Source organism: Pipistrellus hanaki (assembly GCF_964339955.1).
Source record: "Pipistrellus hanaki genome assembly, chromosome: 12".
In the NCBI taxonomy this organism is placed as follows: domain Eukaryota; kingdom Metazoa; phylum Chordata; class Mammalia; order Chiroptera; family Vespertilionidae; genus Pipistrellus; species Pipistrellus hanaki.
In genome coordinates, this window is record NC_140514.1 from 52,576,420 (window position 1) to 52,594,579 (window position 18,160).

An 18,160-nucleotide genomic window follows, 5' to 3' on the forward strand; every position below is an offset into this window, starting at 1 on the left:
TTCATGAAAACAGGGAACTGGCCTCAGGACCTCATGCCACCCTGCAACAGCCTGGAGCAGCAGTCTGCTGCCTTTGCCTCTGAAGAGTGCCAAGGCCAACAGGGAAGGTGCCAACTTGGACAGAGTGAGTAACTCTGCCCAAAACAGCATTCTACAGCAATTCTTGTTCTGTTGCATTTATCACAGCCCAACTTTCTTCATTTTACCAGACTCCAGAACTCTTATTCACAGTTCTCTGGGAAAATTGTATCTGTGATAGAAAAAAAGAAAATGGGAGGCCCTACCGAGTTTGGCTCAATGGATAGAGCATCGACCTAGTTTGATCCCAGTCAAGGGCACAAACTTCGTACCTCGGTTGCAGGCTCCTCCCTGGCCCAGGCCCTGGTAGAGGCTGGTACAGGAGGAACCAGTCGATGTGTTTCTCTCACATCAATGTTCCTCTGTGTCTTTCCCTCTCTCTCCCACTCTCCCTGAAAATCAATGGAAAACTATCCTCAGATGAGGCTTTTAAAAAAAAGAAAAAAGAAATAAAATGAGAAGTACATCTTTGCTTCCTGTTACTTCTCCAGATAGACCAGTGGTCAGCAAACTGCAGCTCTCGAGCAAGATGCGGCTCTTTGGCTCTTGAATGTGGCTCTTCCACAAAATACCATGGCCTGGGCAAGTCTATTTTGAAGAAGTGACATTAGAAGAAGTTTAAATTTAAAAATTTGACTCTCAAAAGATATTTCAATCGTTGTACTGTTGATATTTGGCTCTGTTGACTAATGAATTTCCTGTCCACTGGTATAGACATGAGCACAAACACACTAATATGTTCAACGTCAAGTTATCTATAAAGTAATTATCCATTTGAAAAGTTATCAACACTCTCTGAGGCTGGACTGCAGGGTTGTAATATAGACAGATGTAATTGCGTTATGATGAGACCCTACTGGATCCTCAATCCAATGACTGGTGTCCTGAAGACGCAGGGACTAATACAGGGTGTACCATGTGATGGAAGAGGAGATTGGAGTGATGTGTCCACAAGCCAAGGACTGCCAAGGGTTGCAGGCAATTGCCAGAAGTTTGAGGGAGCATAACCCTGTTGACACTTTGATTCGGACTTTTAGCCTCCAGAACTGTAAGAGATTAATTTCTGTGTTGTTTTTTTTTTAATCCTCCAAAGTATGGTAACTTTTTCAGCAGTTCTAGAAAACTAATACATCATTGAATTCCAATGATCTCTCTCTGGATGATCTCTCCCAGTCTGTTGATTGATGTTCTGTCATGTTCGCCTTTACACCTGTTCTTGGCATAGTAGCTGGCACACCACGGGTATTTATAAATGTTCATGGACCAGAAATGAAGAGAGAAAGCATAAGGGGATAAATCTCTAAGAACTATTTCCATGGACCAGGAGAAAAAGCGAGTTTGGAAAATTCCAGGAGTGCTTGTCCCAGAGATCAATCCATGAAATGCCACTGTAAGACTTTTGAAGACAGACAGAGAGCAGAGGATGCAGTACCACAGCCAGAAGCAGAAAGACACGGAGAGAAGGCAGCAAGCAGAACCACATGGCAGCCAAGTGAGCTAGCAGAGAGGAGCCCAGAGGTTATCCAGAAAAATCTACTGGCTGTTAGAAGTGGTAGCTGTTGACGCAGACACAGAGGGTTTCTGAGTCTCAAGGGAAGACCATCAAGAGTTGCTCCTGGGCAGAGAAACCAAGATGGCAGCATAGGTAAACACCTGAAATTGCTGCCTCAAGCAACCACTTTAAAACTGCAACTAAAAGACAAAATGGACATCATCTAGAACCACAGAAAGGCTGGCTGAGTGGAAATTCTACAACTAGAAGGAGAGAAAAAAGCACACTGAGACTCCGAGTAAGTGCGGAAGTGAAGTGCAGAGGTACGGAGGCATGTGCACAGAGAGGGCTTACAACTGAGTATGTGACTGTCTCAATCGGGAGGGAGACACAGCTCCCAACTGCTCTGAACTCCAGTTCCCGGTGAGAATTTGGGGACCCAGACTCATACGGGGAGAAACTGGACTGTCTGGCATCAGATGGAACTCAAGAGTGGCTTTCTCTCAGAGGTGCTTGCAGTGATTACCGAGAGACCCTGAGACCCGGGGCCTCTTAGGGCAGGGCTGAGGATTAGCTAGAGCTGTTTGCTCTGCCCTGTTGATTCCCTGAGACCCTGCCCCACCCAAGTTGTGCACAGAGGCTTTTTCATATGAATGGCCTGGCCCTTCACAATCTAAAATTACCTAACAAACCGCAGCTGGGTCAGAGAGACCCAGAACTTCCAAAAGAAACCCCAAGGCTTCACAGCAGCTTGCATTGCTTCACAACTGAGCCTCATCTGGGCACCTCCAAACCCCAAACAAAGAAGAGAAATCTGAAGATATCTCCATAGCTCCTGCTGGGTGGCCTCAGGCAGAGGCTAAATTAGCACCTCCTTAGAGATCCAAGAGCCAGTGTACCCAGTGGTTAGAGTGGGATCATCCAGATTACAACTCCTCAGATCCATAAGAGACACACTCAGGGGGCAGACTCAATGAGTACCAAAGCCCCTCTGAAGAAAGTCTTGCCCCATAAGTGTGTCTCCAGCACAGAAGTTCTCCCATCATAGACACAGCTGATTCTCACAGCCAATTGACCTGGAGGTCAATTTCTTCCAGTGATATCAACAACAATTAAAGCTTAACCACAACAAGACTCTGCACATAGCCCACAAAGGGGTGCACCAAGAGTGTCCACCTCAGGTAACTGGGGAGGCTGAGCCACTGGGTCCTATAAGACACCTAGTACAAAAAGCCACTCTATTAACACAGGGAAGCAGCCAAAATGTGGAGACAAAGAAACAGGTCACAAATGACAGAAATGGAGGAAAACAAACAACTGGATATAGAGTTCAAAATCACGGTTATAAGTTTTTCAAGAACTTTCTAGAAACTGCAGATAAATTTAGTGAGATCCTTGAGCATATGAAAAAGAACCAACTAGAAATTAAACATACACTGACTGAAATAAAGAATAATATCCAGAGATCCAATAGAAGACTAAAAGATCACAAGAATCAAGTCAAAATTTAAAATACGAAGAACACCCAACCAGAAAAGAAAAAAGAATCCCAAAATATGAAGATAGTGTAAGGAGCCTCTGGGACAACTTCAAGCATACCAACATCAGAATTATGGGGGTGCCAGAAGAAGAGGGAGAGTAAGATATTGAAAACCTATTTGAAAAAATAATGACTGAAAATTTCTCCCACCTAGTGAATGAAATAGACTTACAAGTCCAGAAAGTGCAGAGAACCCCAAACAAAAGGAATCCAAAGAGGACCACACCAAGACACATCATAATTAAAATACCAAGAGCAAAAGGCAGAGAGAGAATATTATAAGCAGCAAGAGAAAGGCAGGTACTTACCTACAAGGAAGCACCCATCTGATTGTCAGCTGATTTCTCAACAGAAACTATGCAGGCAAGAAGGGAGGGCAAGAAATATTCAAAGTGATGAATAACAAGAACCTACAACCAAGATTACTTTACCCAGCAAAGCTATCATTCAGAATTGAAGGTCAAATAAAGAGCTTCTCAGATAAGAAAAAGCTAAAGGAGTTCATCATCGCCAAACCAGTATTACATGAAATGCTGAAAGGTATTCTTTAAGAAGAGGAAGAAGAGAAAAAGGTAAAGATAGAAATTATGAACAACAAATACATATCTATCAACAAGTGAATCTAAAAATCAAGTGAATAAAAATTCTGATGAACAGGGGAGAAACCAAGATGGCGGCATAGGTAAACAACTAACTGCAGCCTCACACAACAATTTCAATAAAATACAACTAAAATACAAAATGGACATTACCCAGAACTACAGGAAAGTCGACTGACTGGAAATTCTACAACTAGAAGGAAAGAGAAAACCAAAAGGAAAATCAGAGGAGCTGTAAAAGCCTAAGGTACGGAGACACACTGCATGCGTGGAGAGGACAGAGCTGGAGAGAAGGGGGAGGCTGAGTGCCTGGCTGGCATTCCCTAGCGGAAAGGAGATAAAAGCTCCGGACTGTGCTGAACCCCAGTTCCAACAGCACTGAACCCCAGTTCTGGGCGAGACCCTGGGGATCCAGACACATAAGGAGGGAGTATGGGCTGTAAGGCGGAACCTCAGGGGAGCGGTGAAAGGCAGTCCCAGAGGCGCACACATTGTGCGCAGAGAACGGGCAGTTGACTGTGCTACTGGATTGCCCTGGTGGGAAGGAGACAAAAGCTCCAGACTGCTCGGAACCCCACTTCCAACTGAACTGAACCCCAGTTCCGGGCTCATTGGGGGAGAGCCTAGACTGTTTGGTAGTGGGTGAAACTCAAGGGCACCTTTCTCTCAGAGGTGCTTGCAGTGAGTACCGAAGGACCCTGAGGAACACAGACTCAGGAACCTCATAGGGCAGGGCTGACAGAAGCCAAGGCTGTAGGCTCTACCCTGAAACTCGGCCTCATCCAAGCTGAACACAGAGACTTTTAAGGCTACCAAAAGCTGTGAAAATGCCGAGACAAACAGATCACAAATGAAGGAAATGGAAGACAAAAAGAGACTGGATATAGAGTTCAAAACCATGCTTATAAGGTTTTTCAAGAATTTCCTAGAAAAGGCCAATAAAATTAACAAGACCTATGAGGATATGAAAAGGGATCAAATAGAAATAATAAGGGATCAACTAGAAATAAATAATACATTGTCTGAAATAAAAAAAATATTATACAGAGTCCTAAAGACAGAAAGGAAGATCGCAAGAATCAAGTAAAAGATTTAGAACAAAAAGAACCAGAAGACACTCCTCCACAGAAGCAAGAAGATAAAAGAATCCAGAAAGTTGAAGATAATGTAAGAAACCTCTGGGACAACTTCAAGCAAACCAACATCAGTATTATGGGGGTCTCAGAAGATGACAGAGAGCAAGATATCGAAAAGATACCGGAAGAAATAGTGACAGAAAACTTCCTCCACATGGTGAAAGAATTAGACTTACAAGTCCAGGAAGCACACAGAACCCCAAACAAAAGGAATCCAAAGAGGACCACACCAAGACACATCATAATTAAAATGCCAAGAGCAAAAGACAAAGAGAGAATATTAAAAGCAGCAAGAGAAAAGCAGGTACTTACCTATAAAGGAGCACCCATATGATTTCCAGCTGATTTCTCAACAGAAACCATGCAGGCCAGATGGGAATGGCAAGAAATATTCAAGGTGATGAATAGCAAGAACCTACAGCCAAAAATACTCTACCCAGCAAAGTTATCACTCTGAATCGAAGGCCAGATAAAGGGCTTCACAAATAAAAAAAAGCTAAAGGAGTTCATCACTGCCAAACCAGAATTATATGAATTGCTGAAGGGAATTCTTTAGGAAGAGGAAGAAAATAAAGATAAAAATTATGAACAATAAACACGTAATTATCAACAAGTGAATCTAAAAACCAAGGTAATTACCAAAACCAGTTTGGTTCAGTGGATAAAACATCGGCCTGTGGACTGAAGGGTCCCAGGTTCAATTCCGGTCAAGGGCATGTACCTTGGTTGCGGGCACATCCCCAGTAGGGGGTGTGCAAGAGGCAGCTGATCGATGATTCTCTCTCATTGATGTTTCTAACTCTCTATCCCTCTATCTTCCTCTCTGTAAAAAATCAATAAAATATATTAAAAAATAATAACCAAGAGAATTAAGAAATCTGATGAACAATATTAACTGGTGAATATAATAAAATCAGAAGTATGGAAGGGGAGTGAACTGACAATTCACAGGGAAAAAGGGAGTGGGGGGTGTGGGAAGAGACTGAACATAAACTGTGCACCTATGGATGAGGACAATGGGGGGTGGGGAAAGGGCAGAGGGTGGGGTGGGGACCTGGTGGAGGGGAGCAATGGAGGGGGGGGAAATGAGGAACATTTGTAATAATATGAACAATAAAGATTTATTTTTCAAAAATCTGATGAACAGAATAAACTGGTGAATATAATAGAATCAGGGGCATAGAAAGGAAGTGGACTGACAATACTCGGGAGGAAAGGAGTGCGGGGGTGGGGTGCGGGAAGAGACTGGACAAAAATCATACACCTATAGATGAGGACAATGAGGGGTAAGGGCAGAGGGTGGGATGGGAACCGGGTGGAGGGGAACTATGGGGGCGGGGGGGAATAAGAGGAACAACTATAATAATCTGAACAATAAAGATTTTTTTTTTTTAAAGAGTTACTCCTGGGTCACTAGAGGACTGTGGTCTCCTGAAGAACATTCTAGGTTTTGTTTGTTTTGATTTTTGTTAATCCTCACTTGAGGGTATTTTTTCCATTGATTTTAGACAGAGTGGGAGAAAGGGAGGGGAGAGAGAGATTGATTGCCTCCTACATGCACCCCGAATGGGGCCAAGAATCAGACCTGCAACCTAGGACATGCCCTTGATCGGGAATCAAACCCAAGACCCTTCGGTGTACAGTCCGAAGCTCTGACCACTGAACACACTGGCCAGGACCACATTGTTTTCCACAGTGACTGCACCAATCTGCATTTCCACCAACAAGGCACTAGGGTTACCTTTTCTCCATAATCTCACCAACCCTTACTACCTATTGATATATCGATGCTAGCCATTCTGACAGGTATATGGTGGTATGCCTAAAGGTATTTTAATTCCATTTTACTGCTTCTAGGTATTTTTACTTTACAGATGAGGAAATTTCAATTTGTATTAGCAACTCTGGTGGGTTTAAAGCATCTTCTCTCTCTCTCTCTCTCTCTCTCTCTCTCTCTCTCTCTCTCTCTCATCCTCTTCTTAAGTTAGTTAGAAAGCAGAGAGAACGGGACAGAAGGCAGGAAACAGGAGATGTGCATTTGGATGGAGCTAGGTAGGTGTTGCTGTGTGACAAATCACACCAGACAACAAGGAAAAGACATACATTTCAACTATAAGCATCAATCTGTTTGCTTCTCAAAACAACACTGAATGAAAACGCTACTGAATAGTGTATACAAAATTATTTCATTGATATAAAGTTCAAAAGCAGGCCCAACTAAATGATATATCTTCTGGGAATGCATACATCATTGGTAAAAGTAAAAAGCAAAGCAAAAGAATAGCTAATAAAAAAATTCAGTCCAAGCTCCCTCTGGTGGTGATGGAGGAGAAACACCGTGAAAACTTCTTGTGTAGAAATGATGTTTCAGTTTCTAACCTGAGAGATAAGTGCCCGTTTTATTACTATTTAAAATATTCATAAACATTTTATATAAATTATATTTTGATATAAAAATGCACATAAGATGGTGGAAGAATAGATGGGCGGATTCTGAGCCCTCTCCGGAAGCAGAAAGAGAGAGCAACTGATGGTCTTGTGCTGTGAGTGTTTATTAGCAAGCTGGGAGACAGCGAACACCAGAAGAAACTGCTGGGGGGCCGCTGACGGAGGTACCCCTCACAGGGAAGCACCCACGCGGGCTACTTCCCTGCCCGGAGCTACCTACCGGCTTGGACGGAGAAACCTCGCCATCTTGAGAGGAAGATAGGATCGTGTCAGAGGCCTGAATATCCACAGCCACAGCGACCACCAAGCAGCTGTGACCCTCAGAACGCGGATCCCAGGCGGCGCGAACACCTGGCTGAACTGAAGTGCCCCACTGCTCGGCGAAAAGGTCAGATTTCGTGGGGAGATGGTGGAGAGTGCTCGCGGCTGGAGGACAAGGGCGGTGATTACAAGTAGAAGCCCCCACCGTAGGGCGGGTGTCACCCGTGAAAGTGGACGGGGCTCCTAACAGGGGAGATATCTAAAGAGCAACACTTTTGGATCTGGCTCGGAGGGATATCGGAGAGTTTCGGTTGCAGTTGCTCGGACCTGCCCCCTCCCCCCCTCCGTAGTTCCTGCTTCAGAGAGGACGGAAAAAAAAAAAAAAAAAAAAAAAAAAAAAAAAAAAAAAAAAAAAAAAACAGCTGGAGATGAGTCTGGGAAGTCAACCCAGAAACACTGCCCCCAGAGGCTAATTCACAAATTGACTCTAGTGTAATAAAAACAAAGCAAAACCTGCCTAAAAATCAGGACTGGATCATAATAATAGAGGAAGCGAATGACCATCATTACTGCAAATTCTATTTAAATTTTTAAAATTTTATTATTTTTTTTTAATTTTTAAATTTTTGGTTTTTATTTTTGTTTTCATTATTTGCAACGTTTACTCAAGAAACTATTTTTTTTCTTTTTCCTCACTTGATTTTATCTTTATAATTATTACATTGTATATGTAATCAACATTATTTCTACTATTAATTTACCTTTTTATCTTATTTTCTTTTGTTTATTTTTATTATTTTTATCTCATTTGATTATATAGATATTTTTTTTTATTTCAGGATTACTGTTCTACAGTCTTTATCTATCTTTCCTTCTCCAACACTTTATTCTATCTCAACCCTACCTTTAGGTCTTCACCCTCTTTCTGATCTTTTCCTTTGGTACCCCGTTTATCTTAACCCTTTCCTGCTCTAGATTTTCCCCATTCCTCTGTCTACCCCCTCCTAAAATTTCACCCTACTTGTATATATCTAATTTCCAACTACCTGCTCCAAGCCCATTCACACCTCCCTTGCAGTTGTCCTAAAAACAAAACAAAACAAAAAAACAGTCTTTCTCTCTAACTCTTTGAAGTTGTATGTTGAATGTTAACTATACTGAAGTTGTGTTTTTTTTTATAAGATTGATTTGCCTATGTTTTTTGTTTGATTGTATGTTTTTGTTAGCTGGGTTCTAGTCACCATTATTGGTGGTTATTAATATCGCAAACACATTTCTATTCAGTGCCTTGTGTGTTGTACCTGGTTGTGTTGTATTTTGTGCCTTTAAATCAAAGCAGGAGAGAGAGAACTACACAACCAGACATCCTAGATCATGGGGAGACCAAAAAACAGTCCGCAAATGAAAGAAAAGCAGGCTTCACCAGAAAAGATAGTAAACGAGATAGAGTCAAGCAACCTACCAGAGCAAGAATTCAGAGTAATGATCATAAGATGGCTAAAAAGAATGGAAGACAAATTTGACAATATGAGTAAAACCCAAGAGGAAATGAAGAAGAACCAAGATGAAATGAAAAATGACATTGCTACTGTAAAGAACTCAATAGAAAGCATCAAGAGTAGATTAGAAGAAGCAGAGGACAGCATCAGTGAGCTAGAAGACAAGATGGAAAAAAATACCCAATTAGAACAGCTTCTGGGGGGAAAAAATTAAAAAACAGGAGGAAAGTCTAAGGGAACTTTGGGACAATACAAAACAAAACAATATTAGAATAATAGGGGTTCCAGAAGGAAAGGGAATTGAGGAAGACGTGGAAAACGTATTTCAAGAAATAATGACAGAAAACTTTCCTGAGATAAAGAAGAAAAAACCCATACAAATCCAAGATGCTCGCAGAGTCCCAAGCAAAATGAACCCCAGAAAACTGACCCCTAAGCACATTATAATTAAGCTGGCAAATACCAACGACAAAAAAAGAATTTTAAAAGCAGCCAGAGAGAGACAGAAAGTTACATATAAAGGAACCCCCATCAGACTAGCAACTGATTTCTCCACAGAAACTTATCAGGCCAGAAGGGAATGGGATGAAATATACAAAGTCATGCAAAGGAAGGGTCTGAATCCAAGAATACTGTACCCAGCAAGGCTATCAATCAAAAGTGAAGGTGAAATCAAGAGCTTCACAGACAAAAACAGACTAAGGGAATTTATCTCCACCAAACCAGCAATGCAAGAAATGCTAAAGGGTCTACTGTAAAATTAAAGAAATAGAAAGCAAAGAAGGAACACAGGAGTATAGAATAAAAATGGCGTCAAATAAGTATCTATCAATAATAACTTTAAATGTAAATGGACTAAATGCTCCAATCAAAAGACATAGGGTAACGGATTGGATAAGAAAACAAGACCCATATATCTGTTGTCTACAAGAAACCCACCTCAGAAAAAAAGATGCACACAGACTAAGGGTGAAGGGATGGAAAAAGGTTTTCCAGGCGAATGGAAGTGAAAAAAAAGCTGGGGTAGCAATACTTATATCTGACAAATTAGATCTCAGAGTGAAGGACATAACAAGAGATAATGAAGGCCACTTCATAATACTAAAGGGAGCAATCCAACAAGAAGAAATAACCCTGGTAAATATATATGCACCCAATACAGGAGCACCCCAATATATAAAAAAACTGCTGGAGGACGTTAAGGGAGAGATTAATAGCAATACAATCATAGTAGGAGATTTTTATACCCCACTGTCACCCTTTGACAAATCATCTAAACAAAAAGTCAGCAAAGAAATAATCCTAAATGACTCGCTAGACCAGATGGAATTAATCGACATCTTCAGAACATTCCACCCCAAAGCCACAGAATATACATTCTTCTCAACGGCACATGGGACATTCTCAAAGATAGACCACATTTTGGGACATAGGCAAAGTCTCTTCAAATTCAAGAAGATAGAAATCATATCAAGCATCTTCTCAGATCATAGTGGCATAAAACTGAAAATTAACTACAATGAAAAAAATCCAAAGAAATCAAACACATGGAGACTAAACAGCATGCTATTAAACAAGGACTGGGTTACCAAAGAAATCAAGGAAGAAATTAAAAACATCCTGGAAACAAATGACAATGAAAACACAACTATCCAAAATCTATGGGACACAGCAAAAGCAGTTTTGAGAGGGAAGTTCATATCCCTACAAGCCTATTGCAAAAAAACTAGAAAAAAAATGGTAACAAATGATCTAACTCTACAACTCAAAGAGTTAGAAAAAGAACAACAAGAAAAGCCCAGTGTAAGCAGAAGGAAGGAAATAACAAAAATCAGAGCATAGATAAACGGCATAGAGACCAAAGAAACAATACATAAGATCAACAAAACCAAGAGCTGGTTCTTTGAAAGGATAAACAAGATAGATGGACCTCTAGCCAGGCTAACCAAGAAACAAAGAGAGAGGACCCAAATAAACAAAATCAGAAACGAAAAAGGTGAAATAACAACAGACCCCGCCGAAATACAAAGGATTGTTACAAAATACTACAAACAACTCTATTCCAACAAACTGAACAACCTGAAGGAAATGGACATATTCCTAGAAAAATACAAACTTCCAAAACTCAATCAGGAAGAATCTAAAAATCTCAATAGAGCAGTGACTTGGGAAGAAATTGAAACAGTCATCAAAAAGCTTCCAGCAAACAAAAGCCCAGGGCCAGATGGCTTCACAGGAGAGTTCTACCAAACAATCAAGGAAGAACTAAAACCTATCCTCCTCAGACTATTCCAAAAAATTCAAGAGGAACACTTCCAAACTCCTTCTATGAAGCCAGCATCACCCTAATACCAAAACCAGATAAAGACAACTCAATGAGAGAGAATTACAGGCCAATATCCCTCATGAACATAGATGCCAAAATCCTCAACAAAATTCTAGCAAATCGGCTCCAGCAGAGCATCACAAAGATCATACACCATGACCAAGTAGGATTTATTCCAGGAATGCAAGGTTGGTACAATATCTGCAAATCAATAGACGTGATACATCACATAAACAAGTTGAAAGATAAAAATCATATAGTCATATCAATTGATGCAGAAAAAGCATTTGATAAAATCCAGCACCCTTTCCTGATAAAAACTCTCAACAAGGTGGGAGTACAAGGATCATACCTCAACATAATAAAAGCTATATATGATAAACCCACAGCCAACATCATACTCAATGGGCAAAAACTAAAACAATTCCCTCTAAGAACAGGAACAAGACAGGGATGCCCACTATCGCCACTCCTCTTTGACATAGTACTGGAAGTACTAGCCATTGCAATTAGACAAGAGGAGGAAATAAAAGGCATCCAAATTGGAAAAGAAGAAGTAAAGTTATCCTTATTTGCAGACGACATGATATTGTATATAAAAAACCCAAAAGACTCCATTAAAAAACTAATTGGCTTAATAAATGAATTTGGCAATGTAGCAGGATACAAAATTAACGCCAAGAAATCTATGGCATTTCTATACACCAACAGCGAATTTATAGAAACAGAGACTAAAAAAGCAATTCCATTTACCATCACACCAAAAAAATTAAGATACCTAGGAATAAACTTAACTAAAGAAGTAAAGGACCTATACGCAGAAAACTACACGACACTGAAAAAAGAGATAGAGGAAGATGTAAATAGATGGAAGAACATACCATGTTCATGGATTGGTAGAATCAACATCATCAAAATGTCCATACTTCCTAAAGCAATCTATAGGTTCAATGCACTCCCCATTAAAATACCAACGGCATATTTCACTGACCTAGAAAGAACTCTCCAAAAGTTCATTTGGAACAATAAAAGACCCCGAATAGCCACAGCAATCCTGAGAAAGAAGAGTAAAGTAGGAGGGATCTCAATACCAGACTTCAAATTGTATTACAAAGCCACTGTTCTCAAAACAGCCTGGTACTGGCAGAAAAACAGACATATAGATCAATGGAATCGAATCTAGAACCCAGATATCAACCCAAATCACTATGCTCAATTAATATTTGACAAAGGAGGCACGAATATACAATGGAGTCAAGACAGTTTCTTCAATAAATGGTGTTGGGAAAATTGGACAGATACATGCAAAAGAATGAAACTAGATCACCAACTTACACCATACACAAAAATAAACTCAAAATGGATACAGGACTTAAACATCAAACGGGAAACCATAAAAATACTAGAAGCATCCACAGGCAACAAAATCTCAGACGTATGCCAAAAGAACTTTTCACTGATACTGCCCCTAGGGCAATGGAAGCTAAAGAGAAAATAAACAAATGGGACTACATCAAAATAAAAAGCTTTTTTACAGCAAAAGAAACCATCAACAAAACAACAAGAAAGCCCACTGAGTGGGAGAACATATTTGCAAATGTTACCACTGATAAAGGTTTAATCTCCAACATCTACAAACAGCTTATACAACTAAATAAAAGGAAGATGAATGATCCAATTAAAAAATGGGCAATGGACCTAAATAGAATATTTTCAAAAGAAGACAGAAGGAAGGCCAAAAGGCACATGAAAACATGCTCAAAGTCACTAATTATCAGAGAGATGCAAATCAAAACAACAATGCGGTACCATCTCACATCTGTCAGAATGGCCAACATCAACAAATCAGCAAATGACAAGTGTTGGCGAGGTTGTGGAGAAAAAGGAACCCTTGTGCATTGCTGGTGGGAATGCAGACTGGTGCAACCACTGTGGAGAACAGTGTGGAGTTTCCTCAAAAAACTGAAAATGGAACTCCCATTTGACCCAGTAATCCCACTCCTAGGAATATATCCCAAGAAACTAGAAACACCAATCAGAAAGGATATATGCACCCCTATGTTCATAGCAGCACAATCTACAATAGCTAGAATCTGGAAACAGCCTAGGTGCCCATCAGCAGATGATTGGATCAAAAAACCGTGGTACATCTACACAATGGAATACTATGCTGCCATAAAAAAGAAGGAATTCTCATCATTTTCAGCAACCTGGATATAACTAGAGAACATCATGCTGAGTGAAATAAGCCAGTCAATGAAAGAGAAATACCACATGGCCTCACTCATTTATGGATATTAAAAAACATTATAAACTGACAAACCAAAAGATAGATATAAAGACAGTAAAGCAACAAGCAGACTGTAAAATTACAGCGGGGAGATCTGGGGGAGATAAGAGATCAACCAAAGGACTTGTATACATGCATATAAGTACAACCAATGGACACAAAACTCTGGGGAGGGAGGGTATGTATGGGAGGGGGGGCAATGTTAAAATATGTACACAGATAATAATTTAATAAAAAAAATGCACATAAGATTGTGTATATTATGCCTCTGGTTGTGGTGGAATTGGTAAACCATAAGAATATTATATGCATACTTATTCATATGTAGAACATATCTCCACAAAATGCAAAAGAATTGGTTGCCTCTGGAGAGATGAGCTAAGTGGATAGAGGATGGCAATGAGGAAGATTTTCATACTATATCCTCTTATATCTCTGGAATTGGGAAGTTCATAAATATATTTCCTCATCAACCAATCAATACAATTCTGACATTCAATTGCTTGGACAACACCCCTGGAAATTCTGATGTAATAGGCCAGGCTGAGGATGAGGACTGCATTAAAACTCAGGAGATTGTGACTCTGTAGGTGGAAGGGTGAACTTTGAAAACCACCAGGAAGGCTTGCTCACTCTCATATACTCACTGCATGTGTATCATGTGCTGCTCACTCTTCATGAATCATAAAAGGTCAAATAAACATGGGCATAGTTGCAGGTAAGAGCTTTTGAACATTCTCTTCTGATTATTTCTCTTTTCTTGAGAACCCCATATTTTCGTAGAAATGAGCAGCAATCAGCAACTCAGATCACTTTGAGGACTATGTAACATACTCAGGGATGGACCTTTAACATACTGTTGCTAGATAAAAGAAGCCAGTCACCAAAGACTAACATTGTATGATTTCATTTATATGGAATGTCTAGAATAGCGAACAGAGATATAAAGTAGGTCAGTGGGTGCCAGGGCTAGGAGAGTGAGATAATGGGGGGGGAGGGGGGGGTGACTGCTGATGTTTACCGAGTCCCTTTTTGGGGTGTTGGAAATGTTCTGAAATTGGATAGTGGTGTGGTTACACAACTGTGAGTATACTAAAAAAAAAAATAATAATAATGGAATCATATCCTTTATATGGGTGAATTTTATCATATTGGAAATATATCTCAATAAAGCTGTTTAAAAAAGAACAAGATAAATAACATAAGATACTGGTACATGTTAGAGCCTATTAGCCACTTTTATTATTTTTACTGCAGTGAAATCTCTACAGTAACGCTATTATAGTGTAGAAATTACTCCTCAAAGCCACCTCCTGGAGCAGACTGAATTTCCCAAACATGGCCACACCATTGAACATCCCATCCCCAGTGCTCTTCTTATGGTGTGACATTGACACTCCTGCTTCGAGAAGTCAGGTTCAATTTTCTCCTCTCAAACCAGGGTGGACCCCTGTAACTGCCTCAACCAAGAGAACGCAGCAGAAGTAACACTGCGGCTCCCAAGGCGGGGTCATGGGTGGCAATACAGCTTCCCCGGCTCAGTGAGAAGCTTGTCCTCGGAACCAGTCACCACGTTGTGAGGAAGCGCAGGCCACACGGAGAGGCCACAGGGTGATGTTTCTATGGATAACCCCAGCTGGGCCCTCAGCCTCGAGCCAATGGCCAGACGTGTGAGTGGAGAAGACTTCAGATGTGTGTCCAGTCCTGGGAACATACAACCGAGGCCCCAGACACTATGAAACAGAGACTGGACATCCCTACTGAGCCCTGTCAGCTGTCCGGCCTACAGGAACTAAGAGGTGATTCAGTGAAGTTATGCAGCTATAGATAACTACTATATCGCCCTTACTAAACCTCCAGTTAATGGCAAGGATCATGACTTAATTCTCTTTGAATTTCCAGCATCAACCATAGTGCCTGGCTCAACAACTAAGTGAAACAAAATTTGAGGAAATGTACACATTCCCAATCTATAGAATTCAGGCAAGGCTCTTTCTTGGGAGATGTGAAATCAACTCTCACCACAACTTACTTTTTTAAACATCCTGAAAACTTCCTGCCATTTTTTTGTTTGCTAGTGATCACCAAAGGATATTTTTCCATTGCTTTTTAGAAAAGAGTGGAAGGGGAAATGAAGGGAGAGGGAGAGAGAGAGAGACATCAATGTGAGAGAAACACATTGATTGATTGCCTCCCACATGTGCCCTGACCAGGGCCAGAAATGAACCTGCCACCCAGGTACATGCTCTTGACTGGGACTCAATCCTGAGACTCTTTGGTGAGCAGACTGACACTAAAACCACTGAGCAACACTGGCCAGGACAAACTTCCTGCCATTTTATCTTGATATTAATATGGTAGCATTCCCATACTTATTATATGATATATGCTAAAAAATAGACACATATACACATTCACATATGCCCACATACATAAACTATAAAGGAGAAGGTTTAATGCAGTCATTTGAAAAAATGAGATTTGAAGTCAAATAGAGCACAGTTTGAATTCCAATTCTGCTTGTTACTAGCTCTATGACTTTGAACAAATTATTATCTTCTCTGGACATAAATAATTTCTTTTTTAATTTGTTTTTATGGAGAGAGGAAGGGAAAGAGAAACAGTGATGTGAATGTGAAACATGGATTGCCTGCCCTGACAGGAAATCGAACCAGCAACTCTTTGGTGCACCGGATGATGCTCAACCAACCAAGCCACACTGACCAGGGCAACAATAATTTCTTTGTTTGCCTCCTCAAACACTTAAGAGTACAGGTTTGGCCCAGTGGACAGAGCATCGGCCTGTGGGCTGAAAGGTCCCAGGTTCGATTCCAGTCAAGGGCACATGCCCAGGTTGTGGGCTCGATCCCTAGTAGGGGGTGTGCAGAAGGCAGCCGATCAATGATTCTCTCTCATCACTGATGTTTCTATCTCTCCCTCTCCCTTCCTCTCTGAAATCAATATATATATATATATATATATATATATATATATATATATATATATATTCTAAAGGAGTGCAGAGAAAACTCAAGATGGTGTTTCCATGGCACCGTGGCCACTTCCTCTCCGTAGACACTCGGCAAGGAAGAAATAATCTAAAAGCGGCCTTCAGGCACCAGGGGGCTCTGGACAACCTGCAGGAGCATCAGTGGGATGGGTCTGGATCCCCTGCTGGCAAGGGCATCCCACCACCTGCCTGGAGGGCCACTCGCATCCCGGCCACCGCATCCCAGCCACCGCCTCAGGATGGGCGTCAGACACCGGCTCACGCCGGCCAGCGCCACTGCGGCAGGGGGAGCCGCGGCAGGAACAGTGAGGCCGGGATGGGGGACCGGCAGAGGCGGTTGGACTCTGGGTTTCGAGAGCCCCGCAGGCCACCCTGAGGGGCCCACCCATGCTCGAATTTGGGCCTCTAATAAGTAAATAAAATAAATAGCAGAAGTACTTCAAAAGGAAAACAAAGAATAAGTTTCATCAAAAAACTATTAGCAGAGACTAAATACATTTAAATTAGCTTAATTTTTAAAATTTAAGGAAAAGCCGTAGAGCTCAGTGGATAGAGCATCGGCCCTCAGACTGAAGGGACCTGGATTCAATTCTAGTAAAGGGTATGCACCTGGGTTGCAGGGTCAGGGCAATGCAGGAGGTAACCAATTAATGTGTCTCTCTCACATCAATATTTCTGTCTCGCCAAAACCGGTTTGGCTCAGTGGTTAGAGCGTCAGATGCGGACTAAAAGGTCCCGGGTTCAATTCCCGTCAAGGGCACGTACCTTGGTTGCGGGCACATCCCCAGTGGGGGTGTGCAGGAGGCAGCTGGTCGATGTAACTCTCTATCCCTCTCAATTCCTCTCTGTGAAAAATTAATAAAATATATTAAAAAAAATATTTCTGTCTCTCTGTTCCCTTCCATTCTGTCTAAAAATTAATGGAAAACATATCCTCCAGTGAGGATTTACTAAAAAAACACATCCTATTTCTATAAGAAGCAGATGCCACGGCAACAGGGACATGGGGCACTTTCTTCCTAGAGGTTTATATTTCAAAGGGATGGCTTCCTGACCTTTTTTTTTTTTTGGGGGGGGGGGGAGGGGAGGAGAGGAACATATTTCCAGGTTGTAAAGCTGACAAAGGCTAACTGGAGAGGAGGTTTATAAAATGTACATTACATTCATAGTACATTAAAATGTATATATGTGTGTATCCCTTCATGCATGTTCTTCACTCGGTGGGACCATCCTTCCCAGTGCAAACTGCAAAAGGTTTAGCATCCTTTGCCCCACCACAAAATACCAGTGATGTCCAACTCACCCCAAGCATTGTGGCAAAAAAAAAAAAAAAAAAAGTGAGGCGGGAGGGCAGGAGGGAGAAAACTGTCCTCCAAGTTTTCAAATGCCTCCTGGAATGGATATGTCCAGCTCAGGTGGCCAACTCACCTGGACTCGCTCAGGAAGTTCCCCTTTAACTTCCCTGATTTTAGCCTTGCAAG